The following is a 20,332-nucleotide window of genomic DNA, read 5'->3' on the forward strand; positions in this document are numbered from 1 at the left end:
TTTAAATGTATTCTCAACCCACTTGGCTCATAGGCATTGGGGCATAAAGACAAAGCAGGTTGTACAAATGATGCCAATCTACCCTTGGGCATGGCAATTATTACTAAAATTATACAAATGTCTCAGTGACTTCTCAAAACCATTCAAAAGAATTTTAACAAATTTGACAGAAAGCATCCTGGCTTTAAGATGTTTTCATTGGCAGGGCCAGCGCCAGACCCGGCCAGACTATCTGGCGCTCTAGGCTCTAGGCAAGGTTAGATTCGGGCGGGCCCCACCCCACCCCGAAAATATCAATTTCCAAATTTATAAACAATAAAAAAAAATTAAAAATGCTCCCCCCCCCCAATCAGCGCCCTAGGCGGCTGCCTAGTTTGCCTATATGGTAGCGCCGGCCCAGTTCAATTGATACAGATGATACCAACCCACACTAAAGTCTGAATACCATTACTAAAAATAGAAGAATTGTTAAACAACTGTCTCCAAAACATGATGAATGAATTTTAACAAAATTTGATGAGAAACATCCTGACAAAATGATCTTTTTAATTTATATAGGTGATATTGATCTGCCAGCATATATGGCTGCAGTTACTAAAAATAGAAAATCCTCTAAACAACTTATAAAGAATCAACTATTTGAATTTGACCAAAAGTTGAAAACATACATTGAAAAAGACATTTCAAGTTTGTACATTGATGCCAATCTGCCGTCAAATACGGCAGTTGTTACTAAAAGTAGAATAACCTCTGGAATGACTACTTCCCCATAACTGTTCTTCACAATTTTACCAAACAGATAGAATGTTTCTTAGCATGATGACTTTTCTGGTTAGTACAGGTGTCACCACTAGGTCTCTAACCAGCCATATATGATGGGATGGGGCCAAGGAGTGTCAACAAAACAGAAAGTGATGATCTAGCATTAAATATGACTACCATTACTGAAAAGAGAAAAACATTTAAATTACTTTTCAAACACAGCTGAACAAAACTCTTCCAAATTTATTTTTTAAAAAGCAGCTTCACATAAGGGCCTTTTAATGTTTGACAAATGATGTCAACTGCTATCACCATTAGAACAGACAGAAAAATGTTTAAATGGCTTAAATGGCTTCACAAAAACAACATTGATAGGTAGAAATAAACAGAAAGCAAATGAAGGTATGATGAAGATCTTTTAAATTGGTACAAATTATGCCAATTTATCATTAAATATAACTGCAGTTATTAAGAATACCTTGACAAATCAAACTTAAAACTAACTAAGGGACATAATCTGATGAAAATTGATGTAAAGGGTTCTGGCATGAAAAGCATTTTAATTTGGACAAATGAAAATTGATGTAAATTATTCTGGCATGAAAAGTATTTTAATTTGGACAAATGATAATTGATGTAAAGGATTCTGGCATGAAAAGCATTTTAATTTGGACAAATGAAAATTGATGTAAAGGATTCTGGCATGAAAAGTATTTTAATTTGGACAAATGAAAATTGATGTAAAGGATTCTGGCATGAAAAGCATTTTAATTTGGACAAATGAAAATTGATGTAAAGGATTCTGGCATGAAAAGTATTTTAATTTGGACAAATGAAAATTGATGTAAAGGATCCTGGAATGAAAAGCATTTTAATTTGGACAAATGAAAATTGATGTAAAGGATTCTGGCATGAAAAGTATTTTAATTTGGACAAATGAAAATTGATGTAAAGGATTCTGGCATGAAAATCATTTTAATTTGGACAAATATGCTGATCCACTATTAACTAAGGGTTTTCAAATTTGCACAAATGATAAATATCTGCCTTTCAGTATGGCTGCCATTACTTATCATTTACATCAGAAAAGCATTATACTGACCAAGATTGCTTGGGCAATTGCCTTGCATTTAGTTGTTACATACATATCAGTTAGGTGAGTGATCTCTGGCTTACTTGGGGCTCTTGTTAACCAATCACATGTATTGATTTTCAAACCCATGAAATTAGTGTAAAGTTAGTAACCTAATTAATTGATATTTGGATATCTCACTTTGTGCATAATATTTTATGGGACTATTTTTCGATGGAAGCTATCTGATGACTGCACATGAAGCATATCTATATCTTTGTATTAGAGACCCCATAATGGGTAAGTTTACCAAATCGACACTTTTTTGTATTTAAATTGTGTTCCATTTGCATTCTGTTTACATTCCATCGGCATTCTATTCATGTTTGCATTTCATGTATTATCTCATTATTGTTTATTTTCTCAGAAATGCATCCATATGTTGCATTTATTGCTTCCATCCATCGTTTCCTTTCATTTTTACTCATTTAGAATGAAATGGAAATGCACGTCAAAAATTCAGATTTTCCATCTTCAAGAGTGTTGGGTGTAAAGTTATCTTCAGAGTATAGAATCTGATGATTCTGATGATGGATTATCATGCAAAAAGGGTTTTGACAGGAAATTTAATGGCAGTTTGAAAATAATCCAATTTCAGATCCATTAATGAAGTTGTGGTTTCCATATTTTTTTACTATTCATTGTCTTGTTTTGCATTTGTGCTCAGTTTTCTTTGAAATACAACCATCATTTAATGCGCTTTCTATTGTTGTTTTTTGGGGGGGGTCTGCATTTTATTTCCATTCATGCAAAATTACATTTCCATTCCTTCAGTATTCTGTTTCCATTCTTTCTGCAATCCATTTCTATCTATTCTGCATTCTGTTTACATTCCATTTATTGTTTCTCTTGTGAAATACACTTTTTCAAGGTCAGTAAGAGTCAGGTATTTAATTTGGACTCCCTTAAGTTTTACAGAAATTGGCTGTATCAGTGTATGACATTACCAGTACATAGAATTCTAGGCATGGTGTTCACTCTGTTTTTGTTCTTTTCCAGGATGTTTTTGCTGATAACCGTGGAAGAAAGAAAACAATATAATGCAACCCTAGTGAGCAGAATGGCAACAATCTTTTTACAGTAAATGAACCATCATTATCACCAAACTTTCCAGGATGTTTTTGCTGATAACCGTGGAAGAAAGAAAACAATATGATGCAGCCCTAGTGAGCAGAATGGCAACAATCTTTTTACAGTAAATGAACCATCATTAACACCAAAATTTGTGTTTATGTTGTTACATTGGCATGTAAGCATATTGACGGCTGCCATTTTCATACTTCATTTGTAATCTTAAAATTAGGTCAATAACAGTGACTGTACACCTCTCCCAAGATACCTCTTGAGCAGTGGAGTCTGGACATCAACCACAGCGTAAGTGAGGGTGTGTGATAGAAGGTGGAGATTTAAATTTTTGTTAACAGTAAAAGAGGATGGGACTTTGCGATGCTATCAGCATCTGTTGATACACTAGAATTGTTTATATCCTTTGTCCTATACATACAGTTGTATAATGGATTTTAATATTAATGGATATTTGATATTATAAACTCATTTCATATCTGTAATTGATGACATGCGTTTAATGAATAGATCAAAGTTGACATGCTGTTTCCCAAAATTCATGCATCAAGAAAGTTGGAGCTCTGCTTCCCTCTTAATTTTCAACCATGTGTATCTATTGTAAGCTAACATAAATTAATTAAAGTTTCAGCCTATATCTGTGACAGCTTGTACCCTCTACTAATTTTAAAAGCAAAAGTATCAAGGATATAACAAATGAACAAAATCTACTCATTTCATTAATTGATTTATAATTTCTAACTTGAATGTAACCAAACAGTCCCAGTCCCATTAATATGTTTGCATAGGTTAATTCCTCAAGATAGTAATTTTAAATGACACCATACACTTCTTTGTTAATATCACATTGATAAGTACAGCTTCATACAAGTTTTAGTTCTACCAGTCTTACAGCAGAGGAGGTTATCAAATCGCCTGTTTTCTGTTGTCTGTCTCATGTCCATTAGTCCATTAGTACAAATGTGTTGTTGCTACTCCTCCTAAACTACTTGGAGGGTTACCATGAAACTTTCCACACACATTCATCCCAAGGTGTAGTTGATTGTAAATGAAAATGGTACTGCTTAGTCATCAAGTATGGCCACTGTGGCAGGCATATTGAAAATCTTGATATCTGCTTTCTCATCCTGAATGAATGGTAATATCAACATGGGCATTTGCATTAAAAGACTCTATATGATGTCTAGTTGGTCATTGATGAAAATGTTGTTTGGACATCTAATACAGCCACCATGGCAGCCATCTTGAAATTCTTGTTATTACTAATCCAGAAGAATTGATGGTCATGTCATCATAGGATTGATCTTAAATGAATAGTGTCCAGTAAACATTCAGAATGGCTACCACAATTAAAATGTTGAAAATCTTGTCAGTTATTCCTCAGAATGGCTGGTCATATTGGCACTGGGTTTTCACCAAAAAGTTTTCTATTAGGTCTGGTTTATCCAAAATGAAAATGGTGCCATTTTCAAAATCTTATAGCTCAGATATACCAGAGATAGTTTCTTCTCTCAGGATTTAAAAAGATAACATGGTGTTAAGTTAAATTCCTGGAAATTCTTTTTGTTTAGTTGAGTGTTTATTTATGGGACTTTTGTTACTAATAAAAGCAATCAGCATATAGCAGTTACAAAACTCTACATCCAGATAAAAATTTAATCAACTGCTGTGTGGGTCTAGTGGTTTGCGCGTCCGCCTCGGATATGGGAGGTTGTGGGTTCGATCCCGGCCGAGTCATACCAAAGACTTATACAAATGGTACTAACAGCTGTCTTGCTTAATGCTCAGCATTAAGAGGTTAGTGTTAGGACTGGTCGGCCTGGTGTCAGGATAATGTGACTGGGTGGGACATCAAGCTACATGTCTGCAGCAGCATGATGTCCCAGTGCTAGACATCACTATAAACTGCCACACTGCAGACATCGTAGCAATATGACTGAAAAATTGTTAAAAACTACGTTAAAAATCCAAATCACACACACACATCCAGATAAAAATCAGCTCAAACATAAAGAGAAAAGTCAAACATTTGTGTTTTATTAGAACTTGAAACTTATTTGCAAATGTTAAGAACAATGCAGTCAAAAGCAAAACTTTTGTAGTTATCTATGCAGTGTGTGATTTTAAGAAGAAATAAGTCTGTCCTGCACCAGGATATTACTGTCTTATCATCACTTTTATGTATGCAATGAGCTGGAGACAATTAATATATTATCATGTTGTAGGGCTGTTTAATTGTTAATAGTTGTCAGAATAAATCCAGCTTAGCCACTGAGTAAGCACTTAATTAGGCTCTCAGAGAACCAATTCATTATAGGCCCTCAGAGAAGCACTTAATTAGGCTCTCAGAGATCAATTCTTTAGGCCTTCAGAGAAGCACTTAATTAGGCTCTCAGAGAAGCACTTAATTAGGCTCTCAGAGAAGCACTCACAAGCATCACCATGACAGTTGATTGACTCTTTTTCACACTTCATTAGAAGAGGGCATGTGACTATTCTAAAGATTACATTGGAACTGAATTTACAGATAAATCACAAATCTCACTTGAAAATACATTTTTAACTGGTATATATTTCTTACAGTATTGTCACCAGTAGGCATGTACCAACATTTTCATTGATCAATATTTTGTCCTTTATTATGTTACTCATTGAGAAAATATTTTTGTCAAAGAAAGGCTTACAAAATATTTGATTTACAGTGTAAGTTTCAAATTTCTGCATGCTAATTGCCATTTTCAGTAATTAAAACAAGTTATGTATCAAGCTTTTGTGTATCAATTTTGATCTTGATTTTTGCATGTTATGTGAGTCTGTTTTTTTGTGCCTTTTTGTAAGATAAGAAGAAATGGAAACTGTGTGCATTATGAGTGGATTTGCAAGTAATCTGCATGACCTAAATAGGGAGCAGTATATATTGTATCTTACTTCTACCCCCAAGAGCACACTTTTTGACCACATGGCAGTTCGAGATGTTAAATAAGTTTTTGAATTTTTAGAGTATAGATACAACTTTATAAAAGGGATGTGATGAATAAAATGTATTTACATTTTGGTGTGTGATTCAGTCAAAATGTACATTATAATGGTGATGCACCCCTGCCTCATGCACAAAGTATCATCACAAAAGTGGGAAATTTTCCAATAAGAAACTTTGTTGGTTTTTATTTGTATGGAGCCTCTGACTGTGTACTATAGATTGGATCAGATGCATTGGGCGATGATTAGATTTTATCTACAGCACTTCCCATTAATAAGCAAGTGCAGTTTACAGAAAGAACGTTTTGGAGATAATCTGTAAATACATTCAGTGGCACTTCAATATAAAATTATTTGTATTTTGTTTTTCCATTTGTTTGAATTTTTGATATAGTTTTAGCTCTTGGCTAAACAGAACTAATTATAATGTTATATCAGATGATGACCAGAAGAATGACTTGTAAGTATATATTTGATAATATTTACCTGTCTAACTGCCAGGTGAGTAGTGTCTCCATGACAATAAAAGTCTTGTCAGCAATTTCACCACTGATTCTTAATTTGTAATTTGTTTAAAACTTTATAATTCTAAATAATGCAATATCTGAGGAATCAGTAGAAAGCTAAATGCTTGTGAAAAATCTCTCCCTTTTGATAATTTTATGAAGTTTTGAAGTGCCAAAAATATTTGTATTAATTTCAGCAGAGTACATGGCATTACAGAATAATATCTTAAATATGAGGTGATATGATAATGTGAAAAGGACAAGATGTCTTAGAGATGTATTACTTGTATTAATATTTTAATATACAGTGTTCAGCTGTCCAGGACAATTCATTATTCTGAAACATTTTTAGTGGTTACTAACTGGGAATTCAAATGACTTGTTCCTCAACGATGATGGTAAGCTTTCTTCAAGAAATTAAAACATAGATGATCTTTTGCAAATTGTAATAATATCTGTGTAAGTCATAATGTATATATTACATTTTTTCTTATAATTTTATAATTTTTAAGAGTACATGTATTTGGCATGAATTTCTAAATTTGCATAAATATATAAATATCTTGCACTTAAACTGTAAAAATACTGACAATATCAACACCTTGTTAATTGGTAATGTTTGGATTCAAATAGTTGTCAGAGCTGACAAAAAATGACAAAAATAAATAGGTTCATGTCAGATTACCAATGTTAATTAAGTAATTTTGGTGATTTGATTCTGTGATGCCATACCTGTTATCATGCTGCAAGCCACCTTAGTATGAATGATATGAGACACTGTAGTATGAATGATATGAGACTGTAGTATGAATGATATGAGACACTGTAGTATGAATGATATGAGACACTGTAGTATGAATGATACGAGACACTGTAGTATGAATGATATGAGACACTGTAGTATGAATGATATGAGACACTGTAGTATGAATGATATGAGACTGTAGTATGAATGATACGAGACACTGTAGTATGAATGATATGAGACACTATAGTATGAATGATATGAGACACTATAGTATGAATGATACGAGACACTGTAGTAGGAATGATGAGACACTGTAGTAGGAATGATATGAGACACTGTAGTATGAATGATACGAGACACTGTAGTATGAATGATACGAGACACTGTAGTAGGAATGGTACATAGGAGACACTGTAGAATGAATGGTACATATGATACTAGAAGGAATGATACATATGAGACTGTAGAAGGAATGGTACATATGCGACACTGTAGAAGGAATATTACATTTGAGACATTGTAGAAGGAATAGTACATTTGAGACACTGTAAAATTAATGGTGCACATGAGACACTGTAGAATAAATGGTTCATTTCAGACTTAAGTAGGAACTGTAAATATGAGACACTGTAGAATCAATAGTACATTTGAGACTGTTGGTACATGGTACATGAGACACTAGTAGCAGTGGTAGTAGGAATGATACATATGAGTCTTTTCATTTATGTTTAGTCTCTATAAGACTAAGCATTTGGATATAATAAGTATGTATAAAGATACTGCTGTATCACTTTGAACCGATAGCTTCTATCACTTATGATGGAACATGGGAACAGATTCCTAAGTAGGTGAAGATCGAGAAGGTAGGTGAAGAGTCAGAATTTAAGAGTACAGAAAGGGATACATATGTTACAAGAAAGGAAAAATAAATGAAACTAATAAGTAATGCAAAATATATTGCACCTTTTGAAACACACTCTTTAATTACTAAATTAACACACTATTTGATTTCAAGATAAAATGAACGAAGATTATTTAACAGTCTAATTAGACACTCCAGCTGTTGATATCCAGATAGTGTTTTATATAGCTTAATATGTAAATCACTTTAAGAAACCAGATTATATATATTTACATTTTGCCAAGAGATATTCAGTGCACTGGTATAAATGACCATGTGAATATGCTGTGAACATTTTATGAACAAAAATGTGACAAAATGTTTGTAATTATGATATGCTTACCTGTTATAGTACATTATATATTATGCCTTGCAGTCATATTACTGTAAATAGTTATAAATAATTCCAAAGATGTAATGTTCATGTGGGGGAATTTTGGTTCAAATACTTTTTTTTCTCAGTTTTAATGGTAGTTTTAACACATTATTGGCTATATCATGCCAAAGAAATTGGAGTCAGTTGCCTTTCCCAAGGACCCTTTAAGGCAGCTGGCCTGGGCTTGTATCAGACCTGCATTACTTAAAAGTGGATGGGGTGGGGGTGGAACTGTATGCAATTTAGATTTCCTGGTAGAATAATTGTTTTTCTCTTTTTGGACATTGAAAGGGTAATTAAACACAAAATTGGTACGTAAATTTTTCAATTATCTTATCAATTGGAACATTTTTATTGTAAATTCAGAGGAATTTTGAGACAGATTTTGCTAATCCCTATTGTATCTCATACCTGATTGATTGGGGGAGGGAAAGCTCCCGTCTATTTTAGGATTCAGGGTGTATTTGGAGCAGAATTGACAAAAACAGCATTTTTGGTCATTTTTGCAAATTATATATTGGATTTATATTGAAAAAGTATGATTAGCAATGAATAATTGTTATAACATAAGAGGTTTTGTTTTGTGTAAGTACACTTAATGATGTAATGATTTTTTTCAATAATGCCTAATTTATACTGATTCGGATCATCTAAATTGATTTTACTGCTTGGTTTGCTGTGTCAGCTTTATGCATCACCAGCTTTCAACATTACTTCAACATTTCCTGAACTAATTTTAGTCAGATGTGAAAAAGATACATTGTGGAATCAAGGCCTTTGCATTTTGTGGAATCAAGGCCTTTACATTTTGTGGAATCAAGACCTTTAAATTTTGTGCAGAATCATGCTCTTCCACTATAAATTGATTCTACTGTTACTGAAAGTAGGAAAAATGTTTGAATGACCAGACCTAGCCAGATTTTATATTTTTAATTTCTGTATATCCAAGGCCATTACTAAAATTAGAAAACTTTTGAACAATATTTTGGTAAGAACACTTGACCAGTCCTAACCAGATGTGATCACTTTATTTCCCAGGCATTTTAATGTTATAAAAATCATAAGCCACTAATATAAATTGTTCATCTTAGATTAAAAACATTTAAACAATTGTATACCCTTGCCTTGGTAGAGTGGTCTAAGAATCCAGTTGATTTCATTCTTAAAAAGCATAGGACAGGGTCACTGTGAATTAAAGAAGAAAAATTGTTTTTGCACAGTAAATTGAGGTCAGCTATCTGCAGTTATCCAACTTAGTATAGGGCATATACTTGGAGTAAGGAAGAACCCTAATGATGTATGGTCAAAGGTCAGAGTGTCATTGACGGAAAGGGGAAAGTAAAATAATTGGAGTTTTCTATCATCTGTATATAAACTTTGTGAATTTTTGTTATTTTCTTTTGTCTTATAGCTTCATGCATTATATGACAGAATCTTGTTAATGCAGTTAGTCTTGCCACTTTTAATTGATTGCTGTGAAATGTGATAAATATTAGTGTCATCACCAGAAAATGTGAATATTGACATTTGTATTGTGTGTTTGACCTATGTCTATAATGAGGGTAGGAGTTTTTGGTCTACCTAATTGCCATGGAAATTATTGTCTACCTGATTTTTGTTTCATGATGTTTACTTGAATTTAAGTTCAGGGTATGAATTTGTTTACCAGTTTTGTGTTTCTGGAAGTAAACTAGTTTACAATTTTGATATAAATGACCCACATCCTGTTCATTTTAATGTCTCATAGATCAGGTGATATTTTGTATATAAGGAACTGGGTGATTAGTTATCTATTTCTGTCTTAATGTCAGTATGTGGAATCACTTCAAGTTATATTCAGTTTTAATTGGAGAGGAATTATTTATTTAAGTTATTCATTGGAGTAAAACACTGCTTTGTGATTATTGAGGACTCTTTCATAGACATTCTACATTATATCATTGTGATACATCAAGACTGTTGGTACATCAGAACATTCAAGGTTCTTGGAATTAATAGGGAATATTCTATACTTTTGGACTTGCGATAAAACATTTAGGATTATTTGGGATTTAATTCCCAATACTAGAAATTTTTTTAAAATCTTGGTTTCACTTCTTTCTGTTACTTAGTTTAAGACCATATAGTTGTAACAACAGATCACTGCTTCAGAATTTTTTTTTTTTTAAAAACAGTTATTGCCAATTTTAAACGTCTGCCAATATTATGCTATGACTGCCTATCGGTTAACTGTTATTTGGTATTATAACTTAAGTTCTGTAGTGTACACCTCCACCAAACTTAAAGAATAGTTTGCACTTGAAGTAAGGAGGTCATATATTAAGGTCACTGTGACTATAAGAAGAAAAATGGTTGCACAACATTAGTTTTAATCACAGACCTGGACCAAACTTTGGATGACTTTCACTTTGGGTTAAGAAATAAAACTATCTCATTTGTGGTAAAAAGGTCCAAGATCAAAGCATAAAAGAAGAAAATTGGTTTCAGCACAAAAGTTAGACCAAACGTTGTGTATGGTTGTATTTGGGGTAATAAAGAATCCTATAGATTTCGTTGTTTTGGATGGCTTGTGCTTGAATAGAGAAGAGACCTATTGATTTCAGCATTCAAAGTCATGGTCACTGACTGAAAGAAGAAAAATAGTTTCAGTACAATAACTTGAGTTCTCCACCATTTACAGTTAACTAAACTTTGTAGATAGCTTGCACTTGGCACAAGGAAGAAGCATAGTTTTTGGCATCAAAAAGTTTTGTAAATTAATGCATTGTGTGACACAATCTTGTTAACCCAATTAGTCACTAATATTTTGATGGATTGCTTCTTGGCAGGCAAATATAACTCATCATCTGAAGAAGAGCAAATTGACAAATCAACTTGCTCATGTAAATTTTTTTTATCATTATTGCCTTTTTTGTAGCCTAATTCATTGTATGACACAATTTTGTTAACACAACTAGTCCTGTAGTTTATTGATGGATTGAAATATGGTAAATATTTTGGTCATCTCATAAAGATGTTCATATCAAGAAATCACTTTGCCTCACAAGTTTTGTTAAAGTTAATAACCATGTCTTGTAGCTTAATGTAGTGTATGACACAATTGCATTGTTAAAGTTAATAGCCATGTCTTGTAGCTTAATGTAGTGTATGACACAATCTCATTGTTAAAGTTAATAACCATGTCTTGTAGCCTAATGTAGTGTATTACACAATCGCATTGTTGAATTTAATAACCATGTCTTGTAATTTAATACAGTGAATGAGACATATCTTTAATGCATCTAGTCACTGAGTGTTTTGATGAATTGCATCTTGGGAAATATCACCACCAAAAGATGCACATGTGGGCAGATTATTTTGCTTGTGCAACTTTGAAAAAAAGTTATTGCCCTTATTTTGTAGTTTAATTCAGAGTATGACACACTTTTGTTGACAAAACTAGTCACACAGTTTTTAGCTCAACTGGTCATAGAACAGGAGAGCTTATGGGATGGTCTGTTGTTGGTTGTAAATCCATTAGTACAAGTTTACCCTTTCTAAACCACTTGGAGATTGCCATGAAAGTTTACATGAACATGCATATCGTGGACTGGTTGGGCCTAAATGAAAATGGTACCAGTCTGACATCTGTTATGGCCATCACAGCAGCCATCTTGAAAATCATTTTTACTACTCCTCAACAGAAAGTCCTATTGACATGGGGTTTTCACCAGATGACTTTTTATGATGCTTCATTGGTCCTCATTGAAATTTGTTCTGCCCAGACATCAAATATGGCCTCCACAATAGTCATCAAGAAAATCATGTCACTGACAATACTCAAAAATGAATCGATATATGAATTTGGGGTTTTCAGTTTTAAAAAAAAAATTCTTATGATATAGCTAATTGAGAACTGGCACATATTCGACATCCAATATAATCACTACAGCAGCCAGCTTGAAAATTGATTTTATTGCTGTTGCTACTCCTGAACAAAAAGTAAAACAACATGGGATTTTCATGAGAAGACTTGTTATGGTGCCAGGTTGGTCTTTTAAATACATATTTTGCTGATATGATATCCAGTATGGCTGACAGTGGCCATCTTAAAAATCTTATCACTGTTTCTTCTAGATGAATAGACATTCTTATAATGTCTTGTTGGTATTGATCTGACATTCAGTGTGGTTGCCATGGCAGCCATCTTGAAAATCTTGTTATTGCTACTCCTAAATGGAAAGTCATATTGACTAATTGGTCCTGAATGAAACAAGATTTGACATCAGATATGGCTGTGACATAAACATTTTGAAATTTTTGTCTTTAATTCTCCAGAGTGGATGGTCATATCAGCGGAGAGTTTTCAACAAAGGTTTTATAATGGTGTCTAGTTTGTGTTAAATAAAAATGCTGTTGATCTTACATCCAGTATGGCTACCACAGTGTCTAATTTGAAAATCTTGATGTTCAAGAATACAGAGATGGTTTCAACACTCAGCATTACAAAAACAGGAATGGGATTATCTTGAATTCCTGGAAATTCTTTTCAGACATTAGAGCATCAGACCCTTTCAGTGGACTCTTGTTGTTCTGTTTGACTTGGAGCTGGAAGCAGTGTGTGACAGAATAATGTTAATGCAGCAGCTGTTGTGGTTTTTAGCAGATTGCTATGAAACTTTTACATATTGCGATAATTTAATAAATATGCAAGTTTGACCCATCATTTTGCTCATACTACTTTCAGAAAAGTCATGTGTCTGAATTTAATACTGATTCTCTCCATCATTAGGGGGTGATGGGGTATATTTACTTAAGCAAAATTGGTCAACATTTCTTTAGTTTAAAAATAAATACAGGATCAGTTTAAACTAAATTTGACAATGCATACTAGCATCAAGTTTTATTTGACATAGCATACTAACATCAAGCCTTATTTGACATAGCATACTAACATCAAGCCTTATTTGACATGGCATACTAACGTCAGGCCTTATTTGACATGGCATACTCACATCAGGCCTTATTTGACATGGCATACTCACATCAGGCCTTATTTGACATGGCATACTCACATCAGGCCTTATTTGACATGGCATACTAACATCAGGCCTTATTTGACATGGCATACTAACATCAGGCCTTATTTGACATGGCATACTAACATCAGGCCTTATTTGACATGGCATACTCACATCAGGCCTTATTTGACATGGCATACTAACATCAGGCCATATTTGACATGGCATACTAACATTAGGCCTTTTGATAATTTTGCTGATGAAGGCAATCTGCCATCCAGTTTGTACAAAACTATTAATAATTTTACACTTTTAAAAAAGAAATACTGCTTGATAAATTCTGAGCAAATCGGACATGGAGCATCTCAGCATTGGCCTTTACTCCAGTGTTAGCCAGGTGAAATTTGATGTTAGACCCACTCATGACTCTTTGGTGGGGAGGGGGTATCTGGCTTTGCGTATTACAAATATACAGTGTGTCTGCAAATTAATTTATTGCACCTTAAACACTGAATTAAATTTAAGTATTTTCAACATTATTGATTCATTACGAGCCTTTAAATGGGTACAGTTACTTTAAAGATTGGAAAAGTCGTTTATAAAGAAAATGGATTTTTATTTGCTGAAGGTGCTGTGTTAGTTTTTTCTGATTCAATTGACTGTGTAATGGTTTGGTTAATATTAAGCCTTGAAATGTCATTAATTAAACATTTTCAAATGTTAAATATGAGCAGTTAAACAGGTCATTATACAAAATATGGAATGCGGTCTAGGTACTAGAATCATTCATTGGTGATCTGAATAAATTTCACAATGGCAGAATTTATGTTCAAAATTTTAACATGAAAATTTGTTGCACATTTTTAAAGTGTTATTTTCTTGTTTTGAATGCATCTTTATAAATTTTACATCGGTTTCCAATATTCTGTATTTTGCTTAAACTGAGACCCTCAGTCTCAAAACAAAATTTAAAAAAATTAAAATTGTTAAAGAGTTACCAAACATGAAGTTTACCTGTGTGCCATTTAACTATTTCTTGGTATGAATTTTCATGTAATGCTCTTAACACCAAACCACATTAATAACGTATCAGTTTTAATTGATTGCATAATAATGATGTTCTGCCATATTGATTATTGATTTTAAAAGTCCATTTGAATGTCCCCACTGCAGTGGCAGCAAGGGGCATACTGCTTTGCTTCTGTCTCGAATCCATTTTAGCATGATAGCACAGTTAGCTTATGGACTTTGAGTCATGAAATAATACCTTAATAGGGATATGAGGTGATGACCAGGTTAGACCTATCCATTAGATCAGTTTAAAAGTTTTTGTTTCGTTAACTTGTTGTTTTTTTAGCTGTGAACTGAAAATTTTCTTTTTCCGAAACCTCATTTGCTGGTACAATTAAGCAAAACCCGCTCAAGACAGAGATCTGAATTTGATAAGCCTATTTGCATTCAAATGGAGTTGACTCATTTAGATTTTCAAACCATTACAGCCCTTTTTCAAGGTTTGTTGTAATTTCTTTTATATTAGTTGGACTTAGCATTATTTAACAGAAACCTTGCTTGACAGTTAAGCAAAGGCCACATGATGAAGGCAAATGAAATTAGATGGGTATATTTGTGGTCATATGTAGATGTCCTGATTGGATTTTTAGGCTGTTGCAACAGTTTTTTTATATTATTTTAAAACACATTTTGAACATTTTGGATGGACTTATTTACAGACTTTTTTTGTTGTGCAATTTAGCAAAATCACATAAGGTTCACACATGCAACCTTGTAAGCATGATTGTATGTATAAAAGATGACTTTATTAGATTTTCTTACCATTATAGCAATTGTTGTAATTCTTCTAGTTTTAAGTTTTGGGGACTGAGACCTTTTTGGTCTGCATTGTGGGCATTGGTATTTTACAAACACAGATCTCTTGTTTTTAAAACAAAAAGATCAGCATGACAGTCTATTTGAACAGTTCTGGCCCTGGATCCTCAAATCTTTTGAAGGAAAGTCTTAAAACTTGGATGGTCATTTAGCTCTATATTTAATTAGAATGAAGATGTAATGATGATGCATTAAAATCTTCAACATTTTTTTTAAAGTCCCTTTCGTAGATTAGTAAACTTCAGTCCATATATCCCATCATATTTTGGGTGGTTTGAACTTCGGTGAATTTTGTGCTCAAGAGATGCCTAAGTCACGTAGTCATAAAACCGTATGAGCACACAAAATGTCCATAATCAAAACTAACATATGTAGAGGTATTAGATAATCCTGAAATGCTATGGTGAAGTTAGAGAAGTTCAAATTTGTTTACATTTAAAGAGTTTAGTAAACTTGGTGCTCAGACAGGTTTTGATTAGAGGGTCTTACCTCAAACCGGAAATTTAAGTAAACCAGACTCAATAGATGAATCACAGAGATTTGTAAAAATTGGCTCCTTAGGAATTAAAAAAATATGCATTACTTTGTTTTCTTCTCTTTGTTACGATCAGTTGGTTTTAATTTCTTACAGAAATGTTGGTGTATTATTATTATTATTATTATTATGTGATGGACTTTATGAAACCTGGGTCACTGTTGAGGAGTGGGGGGAAATATTCATAGAGAACACATGGGTATTTGGCATAGTAAGCCATTGCAGTTACTCTAATTATTATTGTTTTGAGAATCTGCAAGAATTGTCAATAAGTCACAGTATTGACGTTTTAAATTAGCAACTATATGACAAATGGAAATGAGCATCAGAAGTAAAATTTACAACAATTGGATCTGATTTTTAAACATAATTTATAAGCAAGGAATTCAACACCAACTATCTGTTATGGTAGATACAACACATTTTCAAGAGCTAGCTCTCTATCTCTCTCTCTCTCTCTCTGTGTGAAGAGAACTACTTTCATTTCTTCAAAATTAATTAGTTAAATGAAGTAAATGTTTCTTTTCATTAGATAAATCATTTGTCTAATGTTAAAATTTAAAAAGAAGAAAGTTAATAATTCAAAATGCATGCACTCGATATGTTTATTTTAAACCAACAGATGTTAGTACAATGTTTTTTTTAAATCCTGTTTTTGTTTGCTATGATATGACTATGTCCCAGTTTTTAGGATTTCTTTGTCATCGATTTCCCACATGTGGCACCTCTTCACACCACTACTTAGATGATATAACCTCTGTTACTTGAAAGTACAGGGATACTCTGATACTGTACATCTGTAGGTAAGCATGCTCTAATGTGTGTGATATTATTGGATTCCTCCATTTCACCTCAGGATAATGAAACTTAGCTATGTAATTGTCCAATGCGTGTAGAATATACTGATACATTTGTATACTGGGTCACATCTTTAAAGGATGGTCTAGCGAGCTGGTGTGATTTTATATTTCAGTTATCTACCAAGTATTTGTGTTGTATCAGATGCCTGCAAATTGTCATATTTGATAAAGTGTCAACACATGTCTATCCATAACCCCAGTACCTCAGCATCTGGGTCATAGCATGTTTTTCATCCATAGAGTTGAAAGATGACTGTGATAAGTTTCTTTGGGCTCGTGAGTGGCTGATGAGGCCAGTTTGTATTCTGAACTGTCTTTGGCACACGGGACAGTAATGCTGCTTGGAGATGCTTGAGCAAGAAAGGACATGTTCCAGCTTGAGATTTACATTCCTCGTGGTTCTGCACTGCCTCAGCAATGCTCAGCTCATAATCTTTTGCATGTCAGACTTAGATTTAGCATCACCATATAATAACATTACCAACAGTTACTTCCTGTAACTTTGTCTTTGGACATAGTATCCTCAGATTGAAGACCTTTCCATCAATCCAGTCCGGTTTCTGAATTTGAATCCAGTGTGATAGCCATGTAAGGCATCTGTTAGTATAGCAGAAAACATCATATTGAATAGGGTTGGAGCCAGCACGCAGCCATGCTTGATTTAATTGAAAACTGGAAATTATTCAGACAACTCACCATCTTCAGGGGCCCCGAGTGGCCGAGTGGTCTAAAGCGCTCACCGTTCCAGATCACTGCCATCTCACCTCTGTCAGCGTGGGTTCGAGTCCAAGGCTCGGCTAGCGTGGGTACGTGGGAAAGCCTGCCAGTAGCTTCTCGTGGGTCGGTGGTTCTTCCCTGGGTTTTCCAGGATTCTTCCTCAACCAGTTATAATGTCCGCCATGTATAGCCTATCTTGTGCTGAAAAATGGCGTTAAACCCAACAACAACTCACCATCTTTATGACGTGAGCGATCATGCCAATTGCTAAACCATTGCAACAAATTTCTCTGAGCCAACACATTTTGCCATGATCTTCCAGAGGCTGACTGTCAAAGGCTGTCATCAGGTCGACAGATTGCCTCCTCACTGATAGATAATTGTTGTTTTAGGATGTTGCTGAAGTGTTCTGCCCATCTTTATAATATCTTGTCTTTGTCAATGAACAGAGTGGTGGCATGAGTGCAAAATATTAGAGATGTTGCTGATGACTGTGACTTGTAGATTGTCTTTGGAGCATCATATAAATTCTTCATTCCGTTACTGTCTGTATAGGACTGAATATCATTTGCCTTGTTGCGCAGCCATGATTCTTGCCACTGGTCGAGTTGCAGTAGACAGTCCTCTTGATATTCTTGAAGGCTGCCTTCTTAGATAATGAAATGCTGTCAATATATGGCAGCATCATTCTTATCAAACTAATCTTGATTTTTACGTATGGTTGGACCAAGGACTTTGGATGCAGCCGAGCACACCAGGTCATTAAAAGATACCCAGTTTTCCTTAACGTTCTGGGAGTTCGCGTCACTTGTTTCTGGGTGGCTGCAAAGTTCTTCAACAAATACCCATTTTAACATTCTTCTGATTCAGTTTGGAGTCATTGAGTTTGTGGGTTGCGTTTTTACCTTGTGGTCATATACTGGACTGAATCCAGATGTTTTTACTTGTAAACAGTGAACCTGTAGTTAATCAAGCATTCAGCACTTCTCGTGGCCTTGTCACTCGAACATCCTGCTTGACTCTACTCCTGACTATGGCATGGTCAATGAGGCAGTGATGGAGGGCGGATGCAACCAAGACGTCTTGGTGGTGGTTGTTTAGGCGGAGGACTGATCGCGAGGTCATGTTCAGCACATTTCCTCAGTAGGAGGAGCCCGTTGTTGCATTTGCCAATACCATTTTTAGCAGACGAAGCCTGGTCGTGTCTGATTATCTTTGACAGCTGTAGCTTATTTCCATAAGTCGTCAAAGAAATAAGCGTGTTTGACTTCGGTACTTCTGTGATGGGAGTCCCATTTGCACTTATAAGTTGTCCACGCCCTTTGGAAGGTTTGTTGGCATGATGACTAACTGGGATCTTATGGCAAATCCAACTCCAACTTCATGTAGCTCTTCTTCGGCCACTCAAAAGAAGGTGAGTAGTAAGGTGGGATACCCTACGTACAATGGGAATTAGCATTACAAACCACCCTGGGACACTCTACGTACAAGGGGAATTTAACATGGCGAAAAATCGTGGGTCACTCTACGTACAAGGGGAATTTAACATGGGGGAATAGAGTTTGGGTTTGTTTAGGGACAAGGGGTATTGAACATGGGATTTTTTTTTTTTTTAAATTTTTTTAAATTTAAATTTAAATTTAGGCAATTGAAAAGTCATTCTCTTTTCGAGAAATATGCGTGGCCCTGAAAAGGGCCTTTGGGTTTATGTTAATGTATTCATTAACATAAAGGGTACCGCATTGGTCTTCTTCTTGTCCTTAGGCTGCGTTTCACTGTAGGACCGTAAATCAGGACTCTTTTGAGGCATCCTTGTCTTTCTACGTAGATCCTACGTATCCACAGACTGGTGTTTGTCCTGTGGACAATGGTCCACTTGGATCGGACATACATGGGTATGTCCGTCCGGAACATCATGGAAGACACAAGCGTAGAAGATTGCACATCGGTCCACATCTTGAAGCGACGAGAACAAGTGAATCAATGCACTGAACTGCGCTTATTTATAGGTAGAGGTAGGATTGAAACGGATTGAGTTCATTCACAAATCCAAACACGCGTTACAAAATTCAGTCAGCCCGCATCCAATCCGAAGAGAGTAGTCTGTGACGTCAGTTGGTCTATATAGATTCGCTAGCGCTTGTGTGCAGTCAATCTATGCGACAGTGATTCAACATGACGGAAACTCAGAAAACGATCCATTGGGGTGCACCAGCAGGGGAGACTGCCCAAGGGAACCCGGACTTACTTTCAGAAGAGGTACATTGGGATTTTGTGGATTTTCTTACCTCGCAAGAATTTGTTCCGGAACCTTCGTTACCTTCTTCATTACCGCAAGTGGAGAATTTTAGACAGAGACAGAAAGAAGAATTGGAGAAATTTATGCAACGACAAAAGGAAGCGGAACAAGCTTTTCTCCTACAGCAACAGCAACAGCAACAAGAAGAGGTAAGAAAAAAACAACAGCAAGAAGAAGTAGCAGCAAAGAAACGAGGGTAAAAATCAAACGGCTACGGTACTGTTGGACATTTTAGCGGAGTTAAGAAGTCTGAAACAAATGTATCAGACTTCTTTATCACGACCGAAGAGAATACGACCTTCCCGAGCTAAACACGCCAACCCTGTGACTAAGCCTGTCGTACCACCCTTAGTGATTTCAACCCAATCATCAGAAGTAGGCCTTGGCCGTGGCAAAGGCTTAAGGCAGTTAAAGTTGATTAGTTAAACTCACCCCTACACCAAAATAAAAAGGCCCTTTTCAGGGCCACCCACATTTCTCGAAAAGAAATACAATTTCAATTTGCCAATAACTCAAAAATAAACCCCACCCATTTTACCCTTATAGT

General features: G+C 34.8%; 1 protein-coding gene across 1 annotated transcript in view; it reads left to right on the forward strand.

Annotated features, from left to right (window-relative positions):
* The window catches only part of LOC149787563 (F-box/LRR-repeat protein 5-like), a 147,873-nt gene extending 131,917 nt beyond the window's left edge, over positions 1–15,956 (forward strand). Inside the window, exon 10 of the mRNA XM_089973713.1 lies at positions 2,894–15,956. The gene's annotated coding sequence lies outside the window, so the exon portion shown is untranslated. The remainder of the gene's footprint in view (positions 1–2,893) is intronic.
* The last annotated feature ends 4,376 nt before the right edge of the window (positions 15,957–20,332 follow it).

The sequence above is a fragment of the Sinohyriopsis cumingii genome, chromosome 11 (genome assembly GCF_028554795.1).
Source record: "Sinohyriopsis cumingii isolate HCF-2022 chromosome 11, ASM2855479v2, whole genome shotgun sequence".
Lineage (NCBI taxonomy): Eukaryota > Metazoa > Mollusca > Bivalvia > Unionida > Unionidae > Sinohyriopsis > Sinohyriopsis cumingii.